This window comes from Rattus norvegicus, chromosome 2 (genome assembly GCF_021556685.1).
Source record: "Rattus norvegicus strain SHRSP/BbbUtx chromosome 2, alternate assembly SHRSP_T2T, whole genome shotgun sequence".
In the NCBI taxonomy this organism is placed as follows: domain Eukaryota; kingdom Metazoa; phylum Chordata; class Mammalia; order Rodentia; family Muridae; genus Rattus; species Rattus norvegicus.
The window spans coordinates 46,837,836-46,845,067 of NC_141535.1; the positions used below are offsets into that span (position 1 = coordinate 46,837,836).

The 7,232-nt window shown below is 44.2% G+C and overlaps 1 pseudogene; it reads left to right on the top strand.

The window, feature by feature from the left end:
- The first annotated feature begins 6,014 nt into the window (after positions 1 to 6,014).
- Pfdn2-ps1 (prefoldin subunit 2, pseudogene 1) lies at positions 6,015 to 6,659 on the top strand (annotated as a pseudogene).
- The last annotated feature ends 573 nt before the right edge of the window (positions 6,660 to 7,232 follow it).

The following is a 7,232-nucleotide window of genomic DNA, read 5'->3' on the forward strand; positions in this document are numbered from 1 at the left end:
GATCCTCAAGTAGGTGAATAGGGCAATTTAAAGTTGTTCACCTCAGAATGCTGTGATGACAAAGCTTCTGAAGGAATTTAGAAGGAATGTGTTTTCTATCAGGGTCATTGACCCATAGTAGAGATGAAAGGCTGGTGGCCATGGTGTTTCTGGACTTATCCAAGCCATTGGTCAAAATGTTCACGATAGTCCTCACTTGTCAGAGAAGAAAAATTACAAAATAAAAACAAAATAAACTATTTACAGATGGGCAGAATGTATCCTCGTGCTCTGGTGCTGTCCTCAGTTAATTCCAGGGACATGCAAATCAGCTGACCCATGTGGAGTACTTTTGCACGTGGTGGTTGTTGCCACTAGCAAGAGAGAAATCAAAGGCAAATAAACTCTCCTCCTAGAAACCAGAGCTGAGAAATGAATGGAAGAATCTCAAAACAGCACATCTGAGCATGATGGCATTGTGCCTCTACCTCCCTCCTGCCCTGCCCTGTCCTCCCACGAGCAGAGACTGAAGTTATTCCTTTCAGGAAAATATCATCCTGAGTGAGGTAACCCAGACACACACACACACACACACACACACACACACACATAAAACACCCATGGTATGCACTCACTGATAGGATATTAGCCCAAAAGCTCACAATGCCCATGATACAACTCGCAGACCATATGGAGTGTAGAAGGAAGGAAGACCAGGGTGTGGATGCTTCAGTCCTGTATTGAGGGGAGAACAGGATGATTGTGGGAGGTGGAGGGAGAGGAGGACCAGGGAGGGAATAAAGGAGTGGGAGGAAATAAGGGTGGCAGTATCCAGAAATGGTGAGAGGTACAGAGGGTAAGGAAATTGAATTAAAAACATGTATCGGGGGATGAGGAATGGGGGGTAGCCACTGGAGGTCCCAGGGAAACTCGAGGCTTCCAGGACCCAACAGAGATGACTTTAGCCAAAATGCACAGAGAAGGGGAAGATAGAACCTGTAGAGACCATGTGTATAATAGATAGACATGGCCGCCGGTCCAGGGATGGGGCCACACACCCATCTCAAAGTTTTTAACCAAGAAGTGTTTCTGTCCAAAGGAAGAACAGGAACAAAAAATGGAACAGAGACTGAAGGAAGGTCCAACCATCATGTCTGCAGACACCAAACCCAGCACTGTTGCTATGATCAAAAGGTACTTGCTGGCAGGAACCTAGTGCGACAGTTCCTGATGAAGTCCGGCCAGCAACTGACCAATGCAGATGCTTGGAGCTAACTCTCAGACTGAGCTCAGGGAACCTCATGGGGAAGCTGAGAGGAGGTCTGAAGGAGTGAAGGGAGACTGCAACCCCGTTGGAAGAACAACATAGGTTGGCCTGATCACCGAGTTCTCCCAGAGTCTAGACCGCCAACCAAGGAGTGTTCCTGGAGGGATCCATGGCTTCGGATACGTGTGTAGCAGAGAATGGCCTTGCTTGACAATAGGGGGATGTTAATGTAGTGTGGCAGGAGAGTGTGTGTGTGGGGGGGAGTCCTCTTACACAGGCAAAGGGTCGGGGAGGGCAGAAATGGGATGGTGGTTGGTGGAGGGGTAAGAGGGAAGTGGGATATCATTTGAGTTGTAAACAAATGAAATGATTAATTAAAAAAAGAAAGAAAAAAGAAAAGAAAAGAAAAAGAAGTGATCTTCTAGTCAAAAGAAGTCTTATCTTTTGTTTCCAGTAAAAGAGTTTGACCTAACACCACCCCCCACCAAAATGTTGCCAGTCAGCTGTCAGGTTTAATTTTTATCTCTGTTGATAAATGTTTAAGAGTTTAGAGTAATTCAACACACATATTCATATGCACATGCACACACACATACCTCATAGAATTGCTGTAAGAGAATTACAATGGGAGTCAAGCCAAGGAAGAGTGAATTAGGTGGGTGTGGGAACAGAAGCAAAAAAAAAAAGCCACCAAAAAAAAAGAACCACCTTTTGGGGGGACTTGAGATCTTAGGAGCATGGAGGCATAGGTGGAGTCAAGAGTTGGTGGTCTAGACATACCCACATCTAAATTTAATAATTGCTGGGGGGCAAATGGAATTCGGATAGAATGAGTCCACTGTGAAGAAGAAGAATAGACACTTTCCAGCCTTTGTCCGACGGGTCAATATGGAGACACTCTGGTTGAATGGATTCCTTAACGCACCTCCAGGGAAGCCTGAGACTGGAACAGCTCGAAAACCACTGTGATAAATGAGTCCCAGTGAGTACTGTTCAGCAGAGGGCTGCTCCTACAAATCTGGTGCTGTCCAGTGTTCCCAGATTTCTCCTGGTGCAATCTCTGGCCAATCTCAAAGACACTGGGCTCTGCCAGTCTTCCCTCTGTTTTCATGGACAGCCTTCCATGTCTTATCTTTCCATATCCCCTCACTTGTCTCCCTACTGCTGGTCTCTGTCACTTCCAGTATGTGCTGAACATAGAAAACAGAGTAACCGTTCTCCTAAACACTTTTGTAATACTCCCTTGCTTAAGAGTCCACAGAAATACCAGATCATCACTGCTTTATTCATGCTTCCCCTTGCTACACCCCAGCCTTCTACAATCTCTGTTGCAATTCGCACGACCTCTCTCACCTTCTGCCTTACGCAGACTGACCATTGTCTTGACAACTCTCGGCACATCCTGCCCTCCCAACTTGAGTCACCTGATGACCCCTACTACTTTTCCTTATACATCACTTCCTTGAAAAGTAGACAGATCCACGTCTACATCTTGTGCAAGCTTACATCACTCCATGGCTTCTCTATCAAAGGGAATATAATGACCATAATTTTAAGGGCTTTCTTACTATCTCAGTCTCTTCCAAATGTAAACAAGGATGGGTTTATCCACAGAATTTACCCTTATATTCCCAACTCAGGTATTGTTACATTATAATTTATTTAATGGGTGAATGAACTCAACATAAATATTTACTGAATAGATAAATGAATGAGTGAATTCATTGATAGAATAATTGACAAGTAGCAGAGTGTAAGAGTATATGGTTCTTTTTGGCATCCCATCAGGGGATCATTCCTTTGTGACTCCCATGAATGGGGGCCCCAGTAAATGTAACTCTCATCTTTTTCCTAAATGGGATACCCAACACAGGAATGATGAACTTTTTGGAAATGAGGTACTCTCTGGAGAAAGGATGGTGTTGCAATTCTATATTGAAGAAAGGATTTAGGCTACAATTTCCCTCATAGCTGTTAGTGCTAGGAGACAAAACCCTGACAGCAGGAAAATGGCTATCTACCTCTTGTAGCCAACAGTGTGGATATGTAGGTGGCAGCAAATCTTAGCTTTATTTTGCTGTTTGGAATCTGCTATTCTATTGAGCAAGGACTTGCTAAGAGTCTCAGAAATTGCACAGTCATGCCTGAAACTTAGTTCTTGCTGCTACCAACCCCAGATTTCCTTGCTGTTCTCAGAAAGCCCATTGCTAACTCAACATAATGCACACAGAGCTTCCTTTCCAGCTCACATGGTGGCCTTTGATGCTGGGAAAGCAAGAGGCCAAGGCCAGAGCACTTCCTCCTGACTCAAATTTCCAGCCCAGCAAAGTCCCATGTGCAGTGGGCGGGGTGTGAGTGAGGCAAGGGTCAGAACAGGCAAATCCAGGGGAAACAACAAGAAATTCATCCTACACATGTCATGTCCTTTTTCTCCTCAGACTTTTTTTTTTTTTTTTTTTGTGACTCTTAGGGGAGGTGACTACAAGTATATAAGTACTCAACAAAAGCAGGATGAGAATCAGAGGTCCACCTTCCACCATAGTCTTATTGTAAAGGATGAAAGGTCCTCATCTGTCCAAACTACTTGTACCGCCTCATCATTGTGATCTCATCATGGATGTGGAAATGTGGAAGGAAGGTCATGACTGAGAGGCCAGCAAGGGAACAGGTCACCAAAGCCAGTCTGGTCTCACAATCACCCCTAAAACAGGAATGCTACAAGCTCCATTTCACCCAAACAGTGAAACAGCAGAACCTCATGATAGCAAGAACAGCGAAGACAAAGCTCATTTGCATGGTGGGAATCACATGCCTGGGAAACTGAATGTCTTATGGCTCACCCTAACCGCTCAAGAGTGAACATCACCGATCAGTAATATGGTGGGAATTATGTGCTGAGCTACTGCAAGGGAAGTGGCTCGCCCTAGACCAGTGATACTCTACCCTCATACCATACACAGGCATATCTTTCTTTTATTGCCATGCCTGCTGCTCTCTTTGGGGTGCCCTAAATAAACTTGTTCTCTATCTTCTCTGGTTTGAAGACATAATTCTTTTATCTACTCTCAAATCTCCCATCCCAAGAAGCTTCGAAGGCCTTTAAACACCCCTTTAACTTGAAATCCAGGGTCACATGCTGCACCAAGGCTCCCATACACAACAGTCCTTTAACCAAGGGTTTATTGTCAAGACGCTGATTTGCAAATGGGAGAATCAAAGCTACTTTTTATTTTCTTAACTGAGTTATTAGAAATGTTGAGTTATCTCTGGGAGTCTTTTCCAATCACTTCAGCTGTGCGAACTTAGCAGGTTCTGGTTAGCTCCTCTGCTTAGCTTCATGGCTAGGAGCCATGAAACCAGATAGATACTGCTGCTGGCCATGGGTATTCATACTGAAGATTCCTCTGGAAGCCCAGCTCTTTCACCGCTAATGTCCGTGAGTCAAGAAGAGATGAATATTTATTAAATAGCTAATCAAATTCACCACGCAACCAACACACTAGGACATTGGGCTCTTTTCTTATTTCCTTTTTCGTTCATCTATTTGCTCTCAGGGATGAAGAAGCTTACACTCTAGGGGGACGAACAAAAACTTACAATATTGGAGAATGTATATTTAAGAGGCATCTGTTGAAGTTGTCAAAGAAAAGAAAGGAAAGTCACAGCAGTAGTTCAGGTTACTTCAAAGATCAAGCAGACCTCAAGCACATCCTCAGTGTTGAACACATGCACTGGCCTACAGACCTGTGCATGCTCAGAGGCGAACTGATCTTTGGACCGGGACAGATCTCAGTTTTCTGCAACATTCTGCTTGCATCTGTTATCCTCCCAACAAACTGTAGGCTTAGATTTTTCAAAACCTACTATAATTAGGGCTCTCAAATGCTGCAACCCTCCCCCACCTCTAGTCCACCATCCGAAGGTAGAGGAGAAAAGATGGTAAATAGGACAAGGGGATGTGAATCTGTTTAGAAGTAGTTATTTGGGGCGATTCCAATCTCCATTTGTCAGGATACAGCAGTCCAATTCAGTAGTGTCTCGATACCAACTTTACAGTTCAAAAGTGTGCCATGAGACACAAATCAGCAACAGCTGCATGATCCAGCAGAAACCCCCAGGCCCCTGCCGAACCCGCAAGAGTCAGCAGGACCAGCCAGGACACCAGAAGCTCTCTACTGTGTCTCTCTCAATGAAAAGCAGCAATGACTGGAGACCAATGAAGAGTTTCACAACTATGCAATATCCCATTACTGTCTGCTGAGTTCTCTCTCTCTCTCTCTCTCTCTCTCTCTCTCTCTCTCTCTCAACATCACACATCCTCTAATGGGTCCTGCCTCACATGACACAACCAGAAATTTCCACTTAACAGACTCCTTCCCCCAAACTAACCAGCTATTTAGACCACACACACAGTCTCTTAGAAAACAGCACTAAATCAATTCTCAATCAACAAGTGATTGAATTCCCACCACCCTTTGTAGTTTAAAGTTACCAACAGCAACACCATTTTATAAAATCTGGAAGTGTGACCCCAGACTACTTGAATCTGCTTTCCTGACTCCTAATCTGTGCTCAGTAAGTCTTTTTTTCCCCTCAATTGCATTGGTTTCATTCTCGGTCAAAAACTCTGGTTCAATCAATCAGACCCAAACAAGGAAAAAAAATCGAATAATTCATATGACCAACTAACAACTGCCTGTCAGGGTGAAGTGCTCCTCGGAAAAAGTCACCCCAGGAGCTCAGCTAATTTGTGGGTGCTGCTCTCTTTCCTCCACTTAGTCTTTAGGATATCAGCTACATTCTAAAGCTGGTCTCAGGTGGTTGAGGTGTGAGTATGATGAAAATATATTACATACACGTATGCACTCCTCAAAGAATAAATATATTATTTTTAAAAATAGAAACTCAAAGCTTGCACGTGGGGAAGATGGCGGATTGCAGCTGTCCTGTGGGCAAGAGCGGGTGTGTACGTGAGGATGGGGGTGGGAGGTGAGTGGCACAGGAAAGGGGGCGGTGTCGATGGGACAAGTAATTACTGGCTTTAATTGCTTTCAGCAGCAACAGAGGGGCTTGGCACCCAACGCAGCTGGGCTGGAGATGGAACTGAATGAGCACAGCCTAGTTGTGATCGATACACTGAAGGAAGAGGATGAGCCCCCCCCACCCCCCAGTGCTACCTCGTGGTTGGAGGTGTGCAGGCAGAGTGGACTGTGAAAGAAATGCTGCTGCCTGCCTTGGACCGGAACAAGGAGATCATTCCGACACTGTCACAGCAGCTTCAGGCAAAGGGGAAAGAACTCAGTGAATTCCGGGAAAAACACTTTTGTCTTACAGTGGAGATAAGCCAGCAAACAAGGAAAACTCAGAAGGGGCTGGGGCTAAGTCCAGCTCAGCAGGGGTGCTGGTCTCTTAGGAGCTAAAATCAACCTTGATTCCCACGACTAATTTCTTTTTATTGTTGTTATTTTCTCTGCTATTGTAATTTTTTTAATTAAATGTTTTGATTAGAATAAAAAAATAAATAAAACCACACTGGTTTCCACTCATAATTCCCAAATGGCCACAATTAACTCTTAAAAATCATAGGTTCCCTTCCTCATAATCCAGGGTTTCTTTGTCCCAGAACTACAGGAAAAGATCCTGGGACTCTCATGACTTTCAGGACACTGTGTCTTCTGTACTGGGTCTTAATAGGAAATCCCTTTAAACCAGCAAGAGAGGTTTCTGAAAAGCCAGCTTTATGATTCCTCATATCTAAAATGTGGATAGACCTCCCTTGCAGAGCAATTGTGTGACTTGAAGTCATACCTCAAAGTCCCCAGAATAAAACATGCATTAAGCAGCTGTGGCTTTTGTTTAAAGGTTGAGTTGTTCTCAGCTCAGGGGTCTTGACCCCAAGAACCCTTTCACAAGGGTCACCTAATACATGATGTTTACATTAAAATTTATAGCAATAGCAAGATTAGTTATGAGGTTGCAGCAAAAA